This window comes from Microcaecilia unicolor, chromosome 2, assembly GCF_901765095.1.
Source record: "Microcaecilia unicolor chromosome 2, aMicUni1.1, whole genome shotgun sequence".
Classification (NCBI taxonomy): Eukaryota; Metazoa; Chordata; class Amphibia; order Gymnophiona; family Siphonopidae; genus Microcaecilia; species Microcaecilia unicolor.
The window spans coordinates 566,103,927-566,127,158 of NC_044032.1; the positions used below are offsets into that span (position 1 = coordinate 566,103,927).

The 23,232-nt window shown below is 52.7% G+C and overlaps 1 protein-coding gene across 1 annotated transcript in view; it reads left to right on the forward strand.

Annotated features, from left to right (window-relative positions):
* The window catches only part of PCM1 (pericentriolar material 1), an 866,960-nt gene that overhangs the window by 32,188 nt on the left and 811,540 nt on the right, over positions 1-23,232 (forward strand).

Here is a 23,232-nt window from a genome sequence, read left to right on the forward strand (position 1 = left end):
TCTCCACGTGGCATATGGCGTCGGAGGGCGAGGGCGTAAAGAGTCGCTCCCCGGATCGCTTGGGCGCTTCTAGAGGGGATGCGGGGGTCTTAAAGCCTGATTCGCCCTTGTTGGGTGACAGTTTCGTGACCGATGAATGTCCCGGTCCTTCCTCCGGCATGGCGATTTTTCCCGCCATAAACGCCCATCCCCCGCTCCTCGCCTCCGCCATCTTGGCCGGCCACGCGGCTCGGACGGCTTCTTCTTGGGCCGCCCTTGAGGTTGGAGACATTAATGCCATGAACGCCCTTAATTTGGGCGACGGCACAAAAGCGGCTAAAGTTAAGCGCCGTTCTTCCCGCGCGGCTCCTTCGCGGAGTGTCGCGCCGGACACCATTTTGGATGCGCAGCATGTCTCTCCCCCGCTCTTGCGAGCGCCGGTTGAGGGTGCGTCTAGGGCTGTTGCCCAGGCTGCGGAAGTACACAGTCTGGGGGGTTTCTCCCCCGAGTTTGTTTTGCTGCTGCATCAGGCCTTCCTTATGCAAAACGCTGCCCCTGCTCCCTCGTCTGGTAAAGAGGTTGAGGTTCCCAGAGGTAAACGCCCTCGGGTTGATTCCCAGGCCTTGGAGGACTTTGTCTCCTCCGATGTAGATGAGGGCAGCGTATCTGAGGTCTCCCAACGGTCCTTTGCGGATTCCTTGGAGGAAACGGATCCCCGCTCGGATGGAGCGGATGACCCCTCTGCAGCGCGGCTTTTTAGCTCAGAGGATTTGTCCAACCTGTTGGTACAGGCCATGGACACTTTGAAGATTTCCTCTCCGGAGGACGTCTCTCCCTCGGCCCCTGTTGGCTCTGCCATTATGCTGGGGACGAAGCGCCCGCCTAGAACCTTCCACGTGCATGATGCCATGCACACCTTAATTGCGGCTCAATGGGATGTTCCGGAAGCGAGCCTTAAAGTGGCTAGAGCTATGTCCCGCCTCTATCCTTTGACTGAAAGGGAACGTGAGGCCTATCTGTGGCCTACCGTGGATTCTTTAATCACTGCGGTGACTAAGAAAACGGCGTTGCCGGTGGAAGGTGGCACGGCCCTAAAGGACGCCCAAGACAGAAGATTGGAGGCGGCCTTAAGGTCGTCCTTTGAGGCAGCTGCTTTAAGTTTGCAGGCCTCAATTTGCGGCTCCTGTGTGGCCAGGGCGTGCCTGACTATGGTGCAGCAGGCTTTCCCCTCGGATCTTTCCTTGAGGGCTGATTGGCCGGTCCTGGAATCGGGCTTAGCCTATTTGGCAGACTTGCTGTATGATGTCTTGAGGGCCTCAGCGGAAGGCATGGCTCAGACAATCTCTGCGCGGCGGTGGCTTTGGCTGAAACATTGGTCTGCTGACCACGCCTCTAAATCCCGCCTGGCTAGATTGCCTTTTAAAGGCAAGCTGCTCTTTGGGGTCGAGCTGGACAAAATCGTGACCGATCTCGGCACGTCTAAGGGCAAGAAGTTACCAGAGGTCAGGGTTCGGGCTAGTACTCGCCCTGGTACCTCCAGAGGACGGTTTCAGGAAGCCCGTCTGTACCGCCCGGGCAGGTCGGGCTCCTCTGCCCCCTCTTCCTTCAAGAGGAACTTCTCCCCCAAGCAGCATTCCTTTCGCAGAGACCGCCGTCCCGGAGGTGCTCCCTCCGGTCCTCCCCCAGGGTCTTGTACCCAATGACGGGGCCTTGGTCCACGCCCCAGTGCAGATTGGAGGACGGCTGTCCTCGTTTATGGGCGAGTGGACCACAATAACTTCAGACGCTTGGGTGCTGGAAGTCATCAGAGACGGCTACAAGCTAGAGTTCTGCCGACCCTTAAAAGACGGGTTTGTACTCTCTCCCTGCAAGTCTCCGGTCAAAGCTGTGGTAGTGCAGCAGACCTTGAACAATCTGATCCGCCTGGGGGCGGTCGTTCCGGTGCCAGAAAATCAGCTTGGCAAGGGATGTTACTCCTTTTTCTTTGTGATACCAAAGAAAGGAGGTTCTGTATGGCCTATCCTCGACCTCAAAGGGGTCAATTGGGCCTTGAAAGTTCGGCACTTTCGCATGGAGACCCTCCGCTCTGTTATAGCGGCAGTGAAGGCAGGAGAGTTCCTGGCATCCTTGGACATCAAGGAAGCGTACTTGCATATTCCCATCTGGCCTCCTCCTCAACGCTTTCTGCGTTTTGCAGTACTGGGCCGACACTTCCAGTTCAGAGCCCTCCCGTTCGGGTTGGCTACTGCTCCGCGGACCTTCTCCAAAGTAATGGTGGTCATCGCGGCCTTCCTGAGGAAGGAAGGAGTTCAAGTCCATCCTTATCTGGACGACTGGTTGATCCAAGCCCCCTCTTATGCAGAGTGCGGCAAAGCTGTGAACCGGGTGGTTGCTCTTTTGAGCTCCCTGGGGTGGATCATCAACTGGGAGTAAAGCCAGCTGCGCCCGACTCAGTCCCTGGAGTATCTGGGAGTTCGATTCGACACCCAAGTGGGCAGAGTGTTCCTGCCAGACAATCGGATTGTCAAGTTTCAGGCTCAGGTGGACTAGTTCCTAGTAGCCTCTCCTATTCGGGCTTGGGACTACGTGCAGCTGTTGGGCTCTATGACGGCCACGATGGAAGTAGTGCCCTGGGCCAGGGCTCATATGAGACCACTACAACAATCTCTGCTGCTGCGCTGGACTCCGATGTCGGAGGATTATGCTGTGCGCCTTCCCTTGGACCCAGCAGTGCGCAAGGCGCTGAGCTGGTGGACGCAGACAGACAAGTTGTCTGCAGGAATGCCTCTGGTGACCCCGGAGTGGATTGTCGTCACGACAGACGCCTCTTTGATGGGCTGGGGAGCCCACTGCTTGGGAAGGACAGCGCAGGGGCTCTGGTCTCCTGCAGAGGCAAGTGGTCTATCAACCTCCTGGAACTCAGAACCATTCGGTTGGTGTTGTTGGAGTTCATCCCGGTACTGGTGTTGAAGCCTGTACGGGTCCTGTCGGACAATGCCACGGCTGTGGCCTATGTCAACCGCCAGGGAGGTACCAAGAGCGCCCCTCTAGCCGAGGAGGCCATGAATCTATGCCAGTGGGCGGAAGCGAACCTGGAACAGCTGTCAGCGGCCCACATTGCCGGAGTCATGAATGTCAAGGCGGACTTTCTCAGTCGCCATACCTTGGAGCCCGGAGAGTGGCAGCTATCTGCTCAGGCGTTCTTGGGCATCACGAAGCGCTGGGGCCAGCCGAGCCTAGATCTGATGGCGTCATCGGCCAATTGCCAAGTGCCGCGCTTTTTCAGCAGAGGACGGGACCCTCGATCCCTGGGAGTAGATGCTCTTCTCCAACAGTGGCCGACACAAGAGCTTCTCTATGTGTTCCCGCCCTGGCCCATGTTGGGCAGGGTGCTAGACCGGGTGGCAAAGCATCCCGGCAGGGTAATCCTTGTGGGTCCGGATTGGCCCAGACGTCCCTGGTATGCGGACTTGATCAGGCTCTCAGTCGGCGATCCTCTGTGGCTGCCAGTGGAGCAGGGCCTGTTACATCAGGGTCCCGTGGTGATGGAGGATCCCTCCCCCTTTGGTCTTACGGCCTGGCTATTGAGCGGCAGCGTCTGAGGAAGAAGGGCTTCTCAGACAAGGTCATCGCTACTATGCTGAGAGCGAGGAAGCGCTCTACTTCTACTGCTTACGCCAGGGTTTGGCGTATCTTTGCAGCGTGGTGTGAAGCAGGCTCACTTTCTCCCTTCACTGCTCCAATTTCTTCAGTGTTGGCGTTCCTGCAAGAAGGTCTGGACAAAGGCCTGTCGCTCAGTTCCCTGAAAGTTCAGGTAGCGGCTCTGGCTTGCTTCAGGGGCCGCCTGAAGGGTGCTTCCCTGGCTTCGCAGCCAGATGTGGTGCGCTTTCTCAAGGGAGTTAATCACCTGCGCCCTCCTCTGCACTCAGTGGTGCCTGCGTGGAATCTCAACCTGGTGCTAAGAGCATTGCAGAAGCCGCCTTTTGAACCCTTGTCGAGGGCATCTCTGAAAGACCTGACGTTGAAAGCAGTCTTTTTGGTGGCTATCACTTCAGCCAGAAGAGTTTCCGAGCTCCAGGCACTCTCATGTCGAGAGCTTTTTCTGCAGTTCACTGAGGCAGGAGTGACTATTCGCACAGTGCCTTCCTTCCTGCCCAAGATTGTTTTTCGCTTCCATGTGATTCAGCAGCTCTGTCTCCCTTCCTTTCGTAGGGAGGTCTACCCAGAGGAATACTCTGCTCTCAATTTCTGGATGTGAGACGAGTCATCATCAGATACTTGGAAGTGACCAATGATTTCCGGAAATCGGATCATCTGTTTGTCCTGTTTACAGGTCCTCGTAAGGGTCTGCAGGCTTCTAAGCCTACAGTGACAAGATGGGCAAGGAAGCCATTGCAGCGGCTTAGGTGGCCGCGGGGAAGGCCCATACCTTTGCCAGGAATTACCGCTTGACTGTGGCTGCTCGGGCGGAGGCCCGGTTTGGAGCTTCAGTGTTGCGGTCAGGGATTTCTATGTCCCGCCCTGGGTGAGTACTGCTTCGGTACATCCCACCAGAGTATGGATTGATCAGCTTGATGATATGGAAGGTAAAATTATGTATCATACCTGATAATTTTCTTTCCATTAATCATAGCTGATCAATCCATAGCCCCTCCCAGATATCTGTACTGTTTATATTCTGGTTGAATTTTAGGTTCAAGTTTAGCCTTCAGTTACTTCAGGAGGACTTCGTGCTCAAGTTCTTCTTTCACTTGGATTCTTCAAGAGTTGAGACGAGTTTGTGTTACAGTGAGCTGCTGCATTCCTCTCCCCTCCGTTTTACGGGGCTGGATTGAGATTTAAATTCTGCCGGCACTCCCTCCCGCTTCGTGCGGCTGTAGGGCAGCTTTGTACCCCTCCCGCTTCGGCGGTGTTAGGGTCAGTCAGCTCCTCCCGCGGTTGCGGTTGCAGGATAAGCCAGATCCCCCCGCATCGGCGGGTGTGGTGTCCCTCCCCCGCTCCGCGGGGATGAGCTGGACGGATTCCCCTCCCCCACTTGTGTGGGGATGAGCTGGGTTAATTCCCCTCCCCCGTTTCGGCGGTGGTGAGCTGGGCAGAGTGTCCCTTCGTGGGTGTAATTCTCTAAGTGCTGAGTCCTGCGGATGGAGCTTTGATATCGACATACTGAGGAGTTTCCGGCAGCACATGACCACATATAGGGAGGCAAAAGTTTGCTCTCTATCTCCACCTGCTGGTAGATGGACACAACCCACCAGTCTATGGATTGATCAGCTATGATTAATGGAAAGAAAATTATCAGGTATGATACATAATTTTACCATCATCATGCTTACCGGCTACCTCAGGTTTTTGGGCACTCGGAACACCAGTTACTCGTGAAGACGTCAAAGAAGGACGTCCACGCATGCTTACAGCTTACAACAGAACCTCAGTATTTAAACACCATCAATTATATGCTGAGCCACTCTATTTCTTTATTAAGGCCATTAGGAATCACTTCTAAGTCCAGTCCATCAGAATTGGAGACATAGGTGCCCATGGCTGGCAGAGCTGCATTGGACATGTGAGGTACTTCAGCATCAAGGAGAACTTCCACTACCTTGACATCGGGTGCTGGAAGTGCCCCTTTGACTGACCAACATCAGACCCGATGCTGAGGATGCATGAGGATTCAACATTGTCCTGATTGGCACCAAGGGATCCCAATGACTTGTATGAGTGAAGGTGAAGAGTACAGAAATTGGTCCTGCTTGAAGTACGGTGACAGAAGCTCCAGGTCATCAGCACCACTGGTACCTGAGAGGTGTCTGTGCCGAGAGGACCATGCCTTCTGTGGAGTCTATGCCAATGTGCTAGTTTCTTTGATGCTGGGACCGGCCTTTTAATTCTGCTCTATCTTTATAGGCTGTCTCCTTACTGCCTTGGCCCTGCCTTTGTTGATGTCTGCTCCTGAGGAGCGGCTCTGGATCCTTGTGCAGGAGGGGCTGGAGTGGATCTTGGTGCAGTGTCGAAGCCTCAAGGGCATCAATGCCAACCATGGCTCTGCCCCAACGATTCTCCGGGCCCTGCTGGGTCTTCATCTGTCGGTTGATTCTGGTGCCTTGACAGGTGCCAGAGTCTGCCTTTGAGTCTTTTGGGAGAGTGGTTTATCAGGGTGGTGTGCTTGTCCTGCGTTCAGTTCCAACACCTATGTGTGGAACTTAGTATGCAGTGTAGTTTGCAGACTTGCTGCCCCCAGATAAGGCTGCAGAACTCCACGTGTCAGCTAAACAGGAGGAGTGTTGAAAGCACTGGGCCCATGCGGCCGATGATGCTTGTAATGTGGCACCCAGGGTGTCTGCATTAGGTATTGACATGCACAGATTTGCTTGGCTGCATGTTTCAGACCTAGAACTGGTGATACAGGAAAAATTGGCAGACGTTCCTTGCTGAGTTGACAATCTTTTTGGACACAAAGTAGAAGAGGTCGCTACCCTTATCAAGAAAAGAACCGATACCATGAAATTCCTCTTGGCCCACTCCTGGAGCTTCCACTTCTTAGAGGCTCTCTGATGGTGCCCAAAGGAGATTTCCATATCATCATGCTGATCAATCCATAGACTGGTGGGTTGTTTCCATCTACCAGCAGGTGGAGATAGAGAGCAATCCTTTTGCCTCCCTATATGTGGTCATGTGCTGCCGGAAACTCCTCAGTATGTTCTCTATCTCAGCAGGTGGTGGTCACACACAGCATAAGCTCTGGCTAGGCCTCCAAGCCTAATTTTTAGGTTTTGTTGAGTGCCTGGGGTTGAGGGCTCTTCTTGAGCAAGTGCAAACCTGGTGGCGCCAGGTCCCTCCTTTTCTCCCCCCTCCCGCTGGCTCCGTTAAAAAAAAAAAAAAAAAAAAATTTTGAACGTCTTTAAGGGCGTTTATTTCGACGTTTATTTAAACGTTTATTGCAGCTACTCACTGGGACACCAGGTCGTTACAGCTCGGAGTGAGAAGCAGGTAATTTTTACCTTTTTATAGCGGGCAGGGGGTTCCTCGATTGATCTCCACGTGGCCTATGGCGTCGGAGGGCGAGGGCGCGAAGAATCGCTCCCCGGACCGCGTGTGCGCTTCTAGCGGGGATGCGGGGGTTTTAAAATCTGATTCGCCCTTGTTGGGTGTCAGTTTGGAGGCCGGTCAGTGTCCCGGATCTTCCTCCGGCGCGGCGGTTTTCCCGCCATAAACGCCCATCCCCCGCTGCTCGCCTCCGCCATCTTGGCCGGCCACTCTGCTCGGACGGCTTCTTCTTGGGCCGCCCTTGAGCTGGGAGACGTTAATGCCATGGCCGCCCTTGATTTGGGCGACGGCAAAAAAGCGGCTAAAGTTAAGCGCCATTCTTCCCGCGCGGCTCCTTCGCGGAGTGTCGCGCCGGACGCCATCTTGGATGCGCAGCATGGTTCTCCCCCGCTCTTGCGAGCGCCGGTTGAGGGTGCGTCTAGGGCTGTGGCCCAAGCTGCTGAAGTGCACAGTCTGGGGGTTTCTCCCCCGAGTTTATTTTGCTGCTGTATCAGGCCTTTCTTATGCAAAACGCTGCCCCTTCTCCCTTGTCCGATAAAGGGGTTGAGGCCCCCGGAAGTAAACGCCCTCGGGTGGATGCCCAGGCCTTAGAGGACGCTGTTTCCTCTGATGTAGATGAGGGCAGCGTATCTGAGTTCTCCCAACGGTCCTTTGGGGATTCCTTGGAGGAGACGGATTCCCGCTCGGATGGAGCGGATGATCCCTCTGCAGCACGGATCTTTCGCTCAGAGGATTTGCCCAACCTGTTAATGCAGGCCATGAGCATTTTGAAGATTTCCTCTCCAGAGGACGTCTCTCCCTCAGCCCCTGTTGGCTCCGCCATTATGCTGGGGACGAAGCGCCCGCCTAGAACCTTCCACGTGCATGATGCCATGCACACCTTAATTTCGGCTCAATGGGATGTCCCGAAAGCGAGCCTCAAAGTGGCTAGGGCTATGTCCCGCCTCTATCCTTTGCCTGAAAGTGAGCGTGAGGCCTTTGTTTGGCCTACCGTGGATTCTTTAATCACTGCGGTGACTAAGAAAACGGCGTTGCCGGTGGAAGGTGGCACGGCCCTATAGGACGCCCAAGACAGAAGATTGGAAGCGGCTTTAAGGTCGTCCTTCGAGGCGGCTGCCTTAAGTTTGCAGGCCTCGGTTTGCGGCTCCTATGTGGCCAGGGCGTGCCTGACTTTGGTGCAGCGGGCTTCCCCCTCGGATCCTTCCTTGAGGGCTGACTGGCCGGCCCTGGAATCGGGCTTGGCTTATTTGGCAGACTTACTGTATGATGTCTTGAGAGCCTCGGCTAAAGGCATGGCTCAGACAGTCTCTGCGCGGCGCTGGCTTTGGCTGAAACATTGGTCTGCGGACCATGCCTCTAAGTCCCGCCTGGCTAAGTTGCCTTTTAAAGGCAAGCTGCTCTTTGGGGTCGAGCTGGACAAAATCGTGACCGATCTCGGCACGTCTAAGGGCAAGAGGTTACCAGAGGTCAGGGCTCGGGCCAGTGCTCGCCCCGGGATCTCCAGAGGACGGTTTCAAGAAGCCTGTCGGTACCGCCCGGGCAAGTCGGGCTCCTCTGCCCCCTCTTCCTTCAAAAGGAACTTCTCCCCCAAGCAGCATTCTTTTCGCAGAGACCGCCGTCCCGGAGGTAAGCCCTCCGGTCCTCCCCCAGGGTCTCGTACCCAATGACGGGGTCTTGGTCCATGGCCCAGTGGAGATTGGAGGACGGCTGTCCTCGTTTCTGGGCGAGTGGACCAAAGTAACTTCAGACGCTTGGGTGCTGGAAGTCATCAGAGACGGCTACAAGCTAGAGTTCTGCCGACCCTTAAGAGACGGGTTTGTACTCTCTCCCTGCAAGTCTCCGGTCAAAGCTGTGGCAGTGCAGCAGACCTTGGACAACCTGATCCGCCTGGGTGCGGTCGTTCCGGTGCCAGAAAATCAGCTTGGCAAGGGACGTTACTCCATTTACTTTGTGGTACCAAAGAAAGGAGGTTTTGTCCGGCCTATCCTCGACCTCAAAGGGGTCAATCGGGCCTTGAAAGTGCGGCACTTTCGCATGGAGACTCTCCGCTCTGTTATAGCGGCAGTGAAGGCAGGAGAGTTCTTGGCTTCCTTGGACATCAAGGAAGCGTACCTGCATATTCCCATCTGGCCTCCTCATCAACGCTTTCTGCGTTTTGCAGTCCTGGGACGACACTTCCAGTTCAGAGCCCTCCCTTTCGGGTTGGCTACTGCTCCGCGGACCTTTTCCAAAGTAATAGTGGTCATCGCGGCCTTCCTGCGAAAGGAAGGAGTACAAGTCCATCCTTATCTGGACGACTGGTTGATCCGAGCCCCCTCTTATGCAGAGTGCGGCAAAGCTGTGGACCGGGTAGTTGCTCTTTTGAGCTCCCTGGGATGGATCATCAACTGGGAGAAGAGCCAGCTGCGCCCGACTCAGTCCCTGGAGTATCTGGGAGTTCGATTCGACACCCAAGTGGGCAGAGTGTTCCTGCCAGACAATCGGATTGTCAAACTTCAGGCTCAGGTGGACCAGTTCCTAGTAGCCTCTCCTCTTTGGGCTTGGGACTATGTGCAGCTGTTGGGCTCTATGACGGCCACGATGGAAGTAGTGCCCTGGGCCAGGGCTCATATGAGACCACTACAACACTCTCTGCTGCAGCGCTGGACTCCGATGTCGGAGGATTATGCTGTGCGCCTTCCCTTGGACCCAGCAGTGCGCAAGGCGCTGAGTTGGTGGATGCAGACAGACAAGTTGTCTGCGGGAATGCCTCTGGTGACCCCGGAGTAGATTGTCGTCACGACGGACGCCTCTTTGTCGGGCTGGGGAGCCCACTGCTTGGGAAGGACAGCGCAGGGGCTCTGGTCTCCTGCAGAGGCAAAGTGGTCTATCAACCTCCTGGAACTCAGAGCCATTCGGTTGGCGCTTTTGGAGTTCATCCCGGTACTGGCGTTGAAGCCAGTACGGGTCCTGTCGGACAATGCCACGGCTGTGGCCTATGTCAACCGCCAGGGAGGTACCAAGAGCGCCCCTCTTGCCAAGGAGGCCATGAATCTATGCCAGTGGGCGGAAGCGAACCTGGAACAGCTGTCAGCGGCCCACATTGCCGGAGTCATAAATGTCAAGGCGGACTTTCTCAGTCGCCATACCTTGGAGCCCGGAGAGTGGCAGCTATCTGCTCAGGCGTTCTTGGGCATCACGAAGCGCTGGGGCCAGCCGAGCCTAGATCTGATGGCGTCATCGGCCAATTGCCAAGTGCAGCACTTTTTCAGCAGAGGACGGGACCCTCGATCCCTGGGAGTAGATGCTCTTCTCCAACAGTGGCCGACACAAGAGCTTCTCTATGTGTTCCCGCCCTGGCCCATGTTGGGCAGGGTGCTAGACCGGGTGGCAAAGCATCCGGGCCGGATAATCCTGGTGGGTCCGGATTGGCCCAGACGTCCCTGGTATGCGGACTTGATCAGGCTCTCAGTGGACGATCCTCTGCGGCTGCCAGTGGAGCAGGGCCTGTTACATCAGGGTCCCGTGGTGATGGAGGATCCCTCCCCCTTTGGTCTTACGGCCTGGCTATTGAGCGGCAGCGTCTGAGAAAGAAGGGCTTCTCAGACAAGGTCATCGCCACTATGCTGAGAGCGAGGAAGCGCTCTACTTCTACTGCTTACGCCAGGGTTTGGCGTATCTTTGCAGCGTGGTGTGAAACAGGCTCACTTTCTCCCTTCACTGCTCTAATTTCTTCAGTGTTGGCGTTCCTGCAAGTAGGTCTGGAGAAAGGCCTGTCGCTCAGTTCCCTTAAAGTCCAGGTAGCGGCTCTGGCTTGCTTCAGGGGCCGCCTGAAGGGTGCTTCCCTGGCTTCGCAGCCAGATGTGGTGCGCTTTCTCAAGGGAGTTAATCACCTGCGCCCTCCTCTGCACTCAGTGGTGCCTGCGTGGAATCTCAACCTGGTGCTAAGAGCATTGCAGAAGCCGCCTTTTGAACCCTTGTCGAGGGCATCTCTGAAAGACCTGACGTTGAAAGCAGTCTTTTTGGTGGCTATCACTTCAGCCAGAAGAGTTTCCGAGCTCCAGGCACTCTCATGTCGAGAGCCTTTTCTGCAGTTCACTGAGGCAGGAGTGACTATTCCTGCCCAAGATTGTTTCTCGCTTCCATATGAATCAGCAGCTCTGTCTCCCTTCCTTTCGTAGGGAGGACTACCCAGAGGAATACTCTGCTCTCAAATATCTGGATGTGAGACGTGTCATCTTCAGATACTTGGAAGTGACCAATGATTTCCGGAAATCGGATCTGTTTGTCCTGTTTGCAGGTCCGCGTAAGGGTCTGCAGGCTGCTAAGCCTACAGTGGCAAGATGGGTCAAGGAAGCCATTGCAGCGGCTTATGTGGCCGCGGGGAAGGTGCCGCCTATCCAGCTGAAGGCTCACTCCACTAGAGCTCAGGCGGCCTCGATGGCAGAGGCCGGGTCCGTCTCCTTGGAAGAGATTTGCAAGGCGGCAACTTGGGCTTCGGCCCATACCTTCTCCAGGCATTACCGCTTGACTGTGGCTGCTCGGGCGGAGGCCCGGTTTGGAGCTTCAGTGTTGCGGTCAGGGATTTCAATGTCCCGCCCTGGGTGAGTACTGCTTCGGTACATCCCACCAGTCTGTGGATTGATCAGCATGATGATATGGAAGGTAAAATTATGTATCATACCTGATAATTTTCTTTCCATTAGTCATAGCTGATCAATCCATAGTCCCTCCCAGATATCTGTATTGGTTATATTCTGGTTGCATTTCAGGTTCAAGTTTAGTCTTCAGTTCCTGTTCAGGAGAACTTCGTGTTCAAGTTTTTCAATGGATTCTTCAAGAGTTGAGACGAATTTGTGTTACAGTGAGCTGCTGCATTCCTCTCCCCTCCGTTTTACGGGGCTGGATTGAGACTTAAATTCTGCCGGCGCTCCCTCCCGCTTCGTGCGACAGTAGGGCAGCTTTGTACCCCTCCCGCTTCGGCGGTGTTAGGGTCAGTCAGCTCCTCCCGCGGTTGCGGTTGCAGGATAAGCCAGATCCCCCCGCATTGGCGGGTGTGGTGTCCCTCCCCCGATCCGCGGGGATGAGCTGGACGGATTCCCCTCCCCCACTTGTGTGGGGATGAGCTGGGTTAATTCCCCTCCCCCGTTTCGGCGGTGATGAGCTGGGCAGAGTGTCCCTTTGTGGGTGTAATTCTCTAAGTGCTGAGTCCTGCGGATGGAGCTTTGATATCGACATACTGAGGAGTTTCCGGCAGCACATGACCACATATAGGGAGGCAAAAGTTTGCTCTCTATCTCCACCTGCTGGTAGATGGACACAACCCACCAGTCTATGGCTTGATCAGCTATGATTAATGGAAAGAAAATTATCAGGTATGATACATAATTTTACCTTACTACTCTGGAAGGTGTAAGTATATTGCTCAGGTCCACCCTTTCCAGCAGAGTCAGGGATCCTGCTTTTGCTGTTGGCAGCAGCGGTCCCAGAATGCCCAGTAGAGAGTTGCACGGGGACAAAAATCTTACCCATCCCCGCCCGTCCCTGCTGGAATCTTACCTGTCCCCACCCGTCCCCATTGGAATCTTACCCATCCCCACCCATCACTGAAAGAATTTAATGGTACATAAAAGAAAATTCTAGTCAGCTCCCTCAGTCTCTCTCTGGATTTGAGCCACAGCACTGTAGGCAAGGAAGGAATGAAAGCTGAAACTTGGAACACTCTGGTGTGCACATGTAAGATTTGTCTCTGATTTACTGGCGCTGCATGCTGAGAGGTCACCACATGCATGCGCCAGTAGGTCAGGTGACATCTGATGCTCATGCCTGTGTCAGAGCTGAGGTCTGCTCATCAGCCCAGGAGCAAAGAGGATTAATTGTAACATAGTAAGTGACAGCAAATAAAGACCTGAATGGTCCATCCAGTCTGCCCAATAGTCACACTCATTATCAATTCATGATTAAATCAATGAGTGTGATATTATATACTTGATTATGGTCTTTCTTTTGTGTTTCTGGAACATAGACCATAGAAGTCTATCTGGCCCTATCCTTATGTTCCAACTGCTGGAGTTGTCGTTGAAGCCCACTCCAGTCTATGCGTCTTCTCATTTGTGGGACACAGATCGTAAAAATCTGTCCAGAACTGTCTGTTCCTGCCACTGAAGTTGCTGTCTAAGCCCTTTCCAGCCCATCCTAAACCAGACTTCCATATATTAGACACAGACCATACAAAGCTGCCCGGTATTGGCCCTAGTAAATCACAGCCAGAGTCGCCATCTAAGTATTACTTCACACATCCACACACATGCAGACATTTAAGGTTAGGTTTTTTATAACTTCCATTTTCTAATTAGAGATCCTCTGTGTTCATCCCACGCCTTTTTGAATTCCAACATCATTTGTGTCTCTACCACCACCTTAATGGAAAATTTTCCACATTTGTGCTGTTAAAGCAAGGAGGAGGAGGAGACAGCACTCAAAGAACTTGGTACTCGGTAGATGAGAGGCTGGTGCAGGTGTAGATTACATTTCCACGGGAACCCCACAGGAACTGCTTCCGTCCCTGCGGGAATCCCGCGGGTTCTTCCTGCAAACCCTGTTCCCGTGCAGCTCTCTAATGCCCAATCATCTTCCCAACCATCTGACTCCAAAAGAGCATAGCCACAATCAAAGTGACTGTCCTGGATTGCCTTTCTGGGGAGGTGGGTGGAGCTGAATTTTTTTCCATTAAGGTGGATCTTTGTAACCTCCGACCAGTAGGTACTTCAAATAGTCTGGGGAGGGGCGATTTTTCCCTTAAATTGGCAACATGTACCTTCAAATTGCTCATCAAGAGCTTTAATGTTCAGTTCTCAGCAAAAGGCTATGCTTGCAGAGGAAATCTCTTCCCTTCTATAGGTCCACACATTTGAGCCCATACCATCAGAAAGAAGGGAAAGGGATTCTATTCCAAGTACTTCCTGGGGCCCATGAAGACACGGGGGTTTTATCCCATCCTAGACTGCAGGGTCCCGAACAAATATCTAGTCAAAGGCAGGATAGTTTCCTTGGACACCTGCTTCCCATAAACAGGCAAACTGTTGGCTATGCTGTCTGGACTTAAAGAATGCTTACATCCACATCTTGGTCACAGGAAGCGTCTCAGAATTTGAGTAGGGAAACACCACTACCAGTCTCATGTGCTTCCTTTTAGCCTCGCATCTTCTCCCTGAGTCTTTACCAAGTGCCTTGCTGTAGTCGCAGTGTATCTATGCAGGCTGAGAGTGCACATATTGGCTTATCAAGAGCAAGTCTTAGGAAGGAGCACGGGACTCAATGCAGAGAACTTTTCATGTGTTGAATCTACTAGGGTTCATTATAAACTATTCAAAGTCTGATCTCCTTTCTATGAAGCAGTTGGAATTCATTGGAGCCCTGCTGGACACAGTTCAAGCCTGGGCCTTCTTTCTGGATGCCAGGGCTGAGGCATCGATTGCCACAGCCCTACAAGTCTTCCAGAGCAAGTAGGTCACACAGCCCTGTAGATGCTGAGGTGGTTGGGCTATTTGACCTCCATGGTTCGTCACAAGCATAGCACGTCTCTGTTTAAGAAATGCTCATTGGAGCCTGGCTTCCCAGTGGTGTCAGGCTTCAAGGAACTTAGCAGATGTTTGTCACTCCCAATCAGCAGAAGTTGCTTTTGTGGAGATAGACCTTTGGAAAGCCACTACTTGCCCATGGATCGGTGGTATAGAATGTTGCAACTATTTGGGTTTCTGCCAGTATTTGTGACCTGGATTGGCCACTGTTGGAAAAGAATACTAGGCTAGATGGACCATTCGTCTGAACCTATTTGGCTGTTCTTATGATTTGCCCAAACTGGGCTAGGGAGCTCATGTAGACAGGCTTTTAAACTCAGGGTCATTGGACCGGTCAGAAGAGTCAGCTTCACATCAATCTCCTGGATCTGTGAACCATTTGGAATGCCCTAAAAGCTTTCAGAAATCAGTTGTTGGATGAAATTATTCTCATTCAAATGGACAATCGGGTTGCAAGCAGGGATGTATGGGTTCGTACCTCTTGTGTCTGGAAGCAGGATGTGGCATTGATCTCCAACTGTGGCATACCTGGTCACCAACCTGGCAGGGAGACAACAGCCTGGTGGACATACTTAGCAGGGTAATGCAACCATACGAGTGGTCTCTGAGCATGGATGTAGCCCATTATATCTTCCAAGATTGGGGCACCCTCTCAGTAGATCTCTTTGCATTCATCTCAAGAAAGTCCCTCAGTTCTGTTAGGCTGAGATCACATCTCAGGGCAGCATTGAATGCCTTCCTCCTCCATTTGGAGGAAGGGTCTGCTGTGCATGTATTGTCCAATCCCTCTTGTGGGGAGTACTTTGTTCAAATTCAGGCAGAACTGGGGAACAGTGATCCTCATCGTGCCATACTGGCTGAGGCAGATGTGGTTCATACTACTTATGGAGCTAGCCTCTGAAGATTCATGGATTTCTTTCCAACAACTTGGTAGTTTTTTTTGGCTGTACAGATTAGCCAACTGGGTTCATTTACCAATTCTACTGAGCAGTTTTGGCTAATCTGTGCAGCTAAAAAAGCTTCCATGTTTTGGCAAAACTTATTGATTTTTGAAGAAACAATGACTTTGATGACCCCTGACACAAGTGCTTTGCCAAAAATATGTCTTATGTTGGTTCCTGTAATAAACATTAGATGCCAACCCATCCATGGAGGCCCACTGAGCTGAAAACCAATTCTGTCAGGGTTCACCTCAGTGCAGTTCACCGTGGGGAAGGTAAGCCCGTCTCTGTATGGCCTCTAGTTTGATTTATGAGGGGCTTGCTTTTGCTTCCAATAAAACCTCCCACTGTATCATGGGACCTCAACGTCATCCTCACCTAGCGGATCCTTTTGAGCGTTAGACACTTGTCACCTGAAGATCTTAACTTGGAAGTTTTTGTTTCTGGTAGTGGTCACTTCAGCACACAAGGTCAGCAAGCTTCAGGCCCTAGTAGCTGATCTACCTTACCCAACATTTCATCATAACAGAGTGGTTTTTCTTGCACTTCCTAAGTTCTTTCTGAAGGTAGTGTTGGGTTTCCACCTTAACCAGTCAGTTCTTCCAACATTTTCCTCAATTCATGCCTATCCCGGTAAAAGCGCACTCCACGCCTAGGACTACAAGCGAGCCATAGCCTTCTATCTGGAGTGGACTAAAGCTTATAGACAGTCCACTCAGTTTTTCTTTTGACCCAAACAGGATGTGGGCAGCCACGGGGAAATGCATTTTAACCAGTTGGCTAGAAGATAACATCTCCTTTACTTCTACCCAGGCTGGGCTGTCTCTGGAGGGCCTTGTCATGGTTTATAATGTAGGAGCTACGGCTGTGTCAATAGCCCACGAGATTTGCTTCCATTGAGAAGATCTGCAAAGCTGCAATGTGGTCTTCTGTCCACACATTCACATCTCACTACTGCCTTGAGTAGGATTCCCAAAGCAACAGTCAGTTCTGCAGACTTTTGCTTGGTGTGTAGAATCTAACTCCACCCTCCAAGGCTCATGTTTTTCATTCTGTTTCGTGCTGCACACACACAACAAGAATATCTATATCTATATATATATCTATATATATATATCTATATATATCTATATATATATCTATATATATACATATATATATCTATATATATCTAGTTCCAGGTTAATTGGTTCCTGGTAGGCCTTGTCTTGTCTGTTCTTCAGTGAGCCGAGTAGCTAGAGATAATCATGTATGGCAAGTAGTGTGCTGCTTGTTCTTGGGGAAAGCCTAGCAGGTGTTCTCCCAGGACAGCAAGATGCATGTTACCACATACTCTTCCACTTTCTCTAGGAGTTGTATTCCTTAAGTTTTTTTATTATACTGTTTGGCTCCACACGCTCATGTCAGGTGGGAAGCCACCTGAGCATGTGCAGTTTGGTGCTGCCAAAGGCTCGAAGAATCCAGAACACTGGGTAGTGTCTGTGCCAGGCTCCATCAGATGACGTCACCCATATGTGGAAATGTGTTTTCTGCGGTCCTTTGAGAACATCTGCTACAGGTGAGTAACTTCGCTTTCATGACTGGTGTAATAGGTTCATATGTCTTAACGCCACCTATCAGCTGAGCATCTGAGTTCTGAGGTGGTATTCCTGGGATGCAAACATACAGAATGCTATGTTAATCTATATATGATGCTGCTATTTGTACTACTATTAGCATTTATATAGCGCTACCAGATGCACGCAGCGCTGAACAATTGACATAGAGAGACAGTCCTCCTGGGGATCCAAATAGACCAGCAATCCTTTCTTTAATTTATAAAATATTTGCTGTCAACAGCCATTACATGCGGTCGGTATTGTGTGAATCTAAAATTATTTCACATTATTGTATTTTCCTATATATTGAGAGATCCATGTCACCTACATATCTGTCAGGATGAGAATAGTGTGGTTTAGAGTAGATAACCTGCAAAAAAACTGAAGCACTGGTTTATTTTTAAGCCATTCTCTACAAACTATTGAATTGTTATGGCAAAACTTAAGTAGGATCGTATTCCTCAACAAACCACCTTTGACGGAAAAGAGAGCAATAGAATGTCAGCACAAGGGAGCTAGTACCACTGGGACACAGAAGCTCCTAATTTCACTCTTCCTTGAAACTTGCAGCAGATGAATCCAGGAAGTAGTGGGTTAAGTCCGCCTACCAGCAGGTGGCGATAGAGCTAAACAAACTAAAGGCAGTGATGCCAGACCCCCAGCTCCAGTGTTGCCAGGTGGGCGGTTTTACCGCCCAATTGGGCGGTTTTCCGCGACCCGCCGCGGGAAATTTTTGCCCGCGGCGGGTTGTGGTTTTTTGGGCTTTTTTTTCTTTTGGGCGGTTTTCAGGCGGGTTTTTCGGCCGCGGGGGCGGGGTTAGTGACGTTTTGGGTGGGGTTAGTGACGTTCTGGGCGGGGCTGGTGACGGGGGAGGCGGGGCCGATGACGGGGGCGGGGTTGATGACGCGGGGGTGGGGGTGTCAGGGGCGGGGTTTGAGTTTGGGCGGGTTTTGGGCTGGATTTAGGCTGGTTTGGGTGGGAAAAAAATTTTCCACCTGGCAACCTTGCCCAGCTCCTTCCTCGGTTAGTATGTCTCTATCTCAGCAGGTGGTGGACGGCTTTTCTCCTAATCCTGGGTCCAAGGCCTCTGAGGGTGCTCCTGGGCCGGTGGCCAGTTTGAGCTGGGGGTGGCGGACTGGTGGTGTCCCCTTTGGCAGCATACGGAGTTGTTGGGTCCCTGCTGCACCTCAAATTCCCTCTGAACAGGCTTTTGCTGTTCCTTTCCTTCCCTGTTTGTTTCTGCCTCCTCACTAAAAAAACAAAACAAAACAGAGAAGCACAGGGAAGTGTGTTTTTGCTGAGAGCAGGTTTGTTACTGCTGTACAAGTCCTGTTTTCTGTTGCCTGCTTGTCGGAGAGGTTTTTTTTCTTCGGCTCAGCTGTCAGTTTCCGTGCTTTCCCAGTCCGAGGTAAGTCCTGCTGGGTTCCTGTTCGAGGGCGGGCGATGGCAGCGGAGGCGGTAAAACGCTGTTCCCGATGCAGGAAACGACGTTCGGCGGTGAACCTTTGCAGCGCTGGGTGCGCAGATTTTGCGGGACTCAATGGAGCGGTGGTCCCCCCCCCTTCCCAAGAGCGTGCTTTCCTGCCCAGAGCTTGGCGATTCTTGTGCCATTTTGCGATCGGTCGCGGAGCTGGCTCCGGTTGCGGTTTTGGGCAAAGCTGCTTCTCCGCTGGTAGGGGAGTCGGGGGGGGGGGGGGGGGGGCGCATCAGGCACTGTGGGCAGTGTTGCAGGTGCCATGGCTGCGACTTTCTCCTTTGCGGGGGCAGGGGTTTTCGCCAGAGTTTATTTTGCTACTCCATCAGGCGTTTTTGTTGAAAAGGGCCTTGCTCCCCCTCACGCGGCTGTTCGACCCTTGATCCTCTCAGGGGGTCTGGGGGTAACCAAGAGATTTTGGGTTTTTCCCCAGAGGATTTCTCCTCCCTTAAAAAGCCTAGGCTTTTTTTGGGGTCTGAGGAGGGGTCCTGCATACAGTCGCCTGCAGCTCCCTCCATGGTGGCTCTCTTGGAGCAGATGGGGGTAGAAGTCGTGGAGGACGGTGTCCTCACTGACCAACCAGAGGACTGTTCCGCCGTGATGATTTTCCAAAAGGAGGAGTTGTCCTCCGTTATCCCTCAGGCGCTGGAAGCCCTGAATATAGAGGACCCTGAGGTTGCGGCTTTTCAGGCGGTCAACCCCAAGATGGCTAGTACCAGATGACCTTCTAAGGCCTTTCCCGGTACATGAAGCTATTGAAGAGTTGATTTCGGCCCAGTGGGCGGATCCGGATGGGGGGCTGAAAGTAGCCAGGGCTATGGCCAGGCTGTATCCGTTTTCAGCAGACCGTTTAGAGCAATTTACTCTACCTAGGGTGGATGCCCTGGTGACGGCGGTCACTAAGAAGACTACTCTTCCAGTGGAAGGTGGTGTGGCGCTTAAGGATATGCAAGACAGGCGGCTAGAGGCGTCTTTAAAACGTGCCTTAGAGGTGGCCGCTTTGACACTTCAAGCTTCTGTTTGTAGTTCTTATGCGGCTAGAGCTTGTCTCAGTTGGCTACATTCTGTCATGGATTCGATTTCGGAGTATGATATGCCAGGATCTCCTCAGATGTCGCTGATGGTTATTGGGCTGGCGTACTTGGTTGATGCCTTTGTATAATTTGGTCCGTGCTTCGGGCAAACTCATGGCCTTGACTGTTTCCTCTCGGCGGCTTTTGTGGCTCCATCATTGGGCTGCGGATATGGCCTCTAAGCAACGGCTCATTAAATTGCCTTTCCGAGGGAAATTGCTTTTTGGGGAAGACCTAGAAAAGATTGTTAAAGATTTGGGGGATTCCAAATCTCAGAGTCGAGGATAGACCCAAGTGTACTTCCAGGCAGGGAGCCTCGAGGTCACGTTTCAGAGAAATGCGACGGTATCGCCCGGGGCGGTCCAATGCAGCCTTTCAGTGTCCTCGTTTTGGGCAGCGTTCTTCCTTTTGCAAGGAGAAGCGTCGGGCTGGACCCCCCTCTCGTCAGGTGGCTGCTTCTCGGGTCTCCCAATGATGGGGCGCAGGTCCACTCGGGAGGAGAACAGATCGGTGATAGGCTTTCTCTGTTTCTTCCAGAGTGGGCCAGAATTACTTCGGACCAGGAGGTCCTCGATTTGGTGCGAGAAGGTTACAAGCTAGAATTCTTCTCTCCCATCACAGACTTTTTTCTGAAGTCCCGCTGTGTATCGCGGGTCAAGAGGACAGCGGTTCTGCAGTGTTTGCGAGACATGCTAAGGATAGGGGCTATTGTGTCTGTTCCTCCTCTCGAAAGGCGCACAGGTCGGTACTCCATCTTCTTTGTGGTTCCAGAGAATGGCGGGGCTTTTCGGCCTATTCTCGATCTCAGAAAAGTAAACCAGTTTTTAACGGGTTCGTCACTTCCGCATGGAGACATTAAGGGCAATTATTGCTGCTGTTCAACCAGGCGAGTTTTTGACGGCTCTCGATTTGAGGGAAGCTTACCTGCACATTCCCATTTGGCAGCCCCATCAGAGATTTCTCAGATTTGCGGTGCTGGGTCAGCACTTCCAGTTTTGGGCCCTTCCTTTCGGAATCGCTCCCTTACATGGTCTGTAGCCCCGCCCACCGCATCCCAGGATGCAATAGGCAGGGCTGGGCGCTGCCATTTTGCAGCGGCGTCGACAGAGGAGGGAGGCAGGCAGGCTGCGCCCCTCCTCCAACAAAAGGTAGGGGGGGGCCAGCTGGGGGGGCCGGCAAGGAGGGTGGGTGACCACGGACCACCATGGATTCAGAACGCTTGGGGGGGGGGGGGGAGGAGTTGAGGTGGGCTGGAGACCCACCGAACCTCCAGCCCCCCCCCCCCCCCATCGCTGAGTGGGAAGGAGGGTGGGATAGCGTTTGGCCGGAGGCGGCCACCACGAGTTATGGGGGTTGGGCGGGGGGTTTCGGGCCTCGGCAGGCTGTTTGACAGGTTTGGGCTTTTGACAGCCCAGACCTGTCAAGTGCGGGAGGATGCGCTCAGCACAATTCTCCCGCACTTTAAACATGATGATCAAATATAATAGCGCTGCTTAGATTTGCATGCATTATCTTTGATCATCGATGCAGAAAAGCCCTGCGCTGTCCCGGCGCTATTTTTAGGGCGCTGTTTGGAACAGCGCAGGGCTTTTGATCATCTGGGCCCTAGTGTGGGACTATATTTAACTTCTTGGTTCCATGACGGCGACCTTGGAGGTCATTCCATGGGCAGGGGCTCACATGCGGCCTCTTTGGAATTTCCTTTTGAGCAGATGATCGCGGACGTCGCTGGATTATCAACGACGCCTTCCTTGGTCGAGCCGGGCCAGGTGCAGTCTCGCGTGGTGGCTCCGGTCAGCCAATTTGCAGAAGGGTGTTTCTCTGGCGTTTCCCAATTGGGTGGTAGTCGTGACGGATGCCAGCCTTGCGGGCTGGGGAGCCCATTGTCTTCATCGAGTAGCCCAGGGATCGTGGACCCCTCTCGAAGCGACTTGGCCGATAAATCGTCTGGAGTTGCGAGCAGTCGTGAATGCGCTGCGGAGTTTTCAGGACCTTCTGCAGGGGCAGGCGGTTTGTGTATTCTCGGACAACACCATGACGGTGGCCTACATTAATCGGCAGGGGGGCACTTGCATTCTTCCCTTGGCAGTGGAAGCGTCTCGTCTTCTAGTATGGTCGGAAGCGCATGTTCAGAGTCTGTCGGGAGCGCACATTGCGGGTCAAGACAATGTTCAAGCGCATTTTCTCAGCTGGACTCTTTTGGACGCAGCGGAATGGACGCTGTCGTACTCAGCTTTTCGGCTGATCTGTCAACGTTGGGGAAGACCAGTAATGGATCTCATGGCCATGGCTTGCAGTGCCAAAGTTCCCCAGTTCTTCATCCACAAACGGCAGCCAGGATCCGCAGGATTGGATGCTCTTATCCAGCCATGGCCGGAACAACAGCTACTGTATGTTTTTCCTCCGTGGCTTCTGATAGGGAGAGTTCTTTGCTGCATAGGGCGGCATCGGGGGCCGGTCATTCTAGTGGACCCAGACTGGCCCCGACTGCCGTGGTATGCAGATCTCATTCGAGCACTCTCAGAGCCACCATTGCGACTTTCGGTGACTCCCGATCTGTTGCATGAAGGGCCAGTTCAGATGGAAAATCCCTCCCGCTTTGGTTTTACGGCCTGGCTATTGAGAGGCGGCAGTTGAGGAAGAAGGGATTTTCAGGACCAATCATTGCCACTCTTTTGGGGGCACGGAAGCAGTCTACTTCAGCAGCGTACGCGCGAGTGTGGAAAGCTTTCTCGGCGTGGGTGTGCTTTGCGTGCTGAATCGCCTTTTCGGGCGGACATTCCGGTTATTCTGGAGTTCCTTCAGCATGGTCTTCAAAAGGGATTGGCATATAATTCCCTTCGAGTGTAGGTGGCCACGCTAGCTTGTTTTAGGGGCAAACTGGACGGTTCCTCTTTAGCAGCTCACTCTGATGTGGTCCGTTTCCTATGGGGAGCTCTTTGGCTTCGGCCTCCTCTGCGGCAGCCGTGCCTGGCGTGGCATTTGAATGTGGTACTGTGAGCCCTCCAGGCCCCACCATTTGAGCCATTGAATAAGGTTTCTGAGAAGGATCTAACACTTAAGACAGTGTTTTTGGTGGCCATTGCTTCGGCGAAGAGGATTTCTAAAATTCAGGCTTTGTCTTGAAGAGATCCTTTTTTGCAGTTTTCTAAAGCAAGGGTGTCAATCCGGACGGTGCCGTCGTTTCTACCTAAAGTGGTTTCGGCTTTCCATGTCACAGGCGGTTTATCTTACGTCTTTTCGAAGACAGGATTATCCGGGGGAGTTTGCCTCGCTACGTTTCTTGGACGTGTGGAGAGCCTTGTTTCGGTACTTTTAGATCTCTAACGAGTTTCGATGCTCGGATCATCTCTTTGTGCTCTTGTCGGGATCGAAAAGAGGTGAGGCGGCTTCTAAGGCTTCCATTGCTCGCTGGATTGGGGAAGCCATTGGAGCGGCGTATCTGCTACAAGGGCGAGCGTTTCCAGTGGCTCTGAAGGTGCGTTCTACTCAGGCACAGGCGGCTTTTTGGTCGGAGGCATCGGCCTTATCTCTGGAAGAGATTTGTCGTGTGGCTACTTGGAC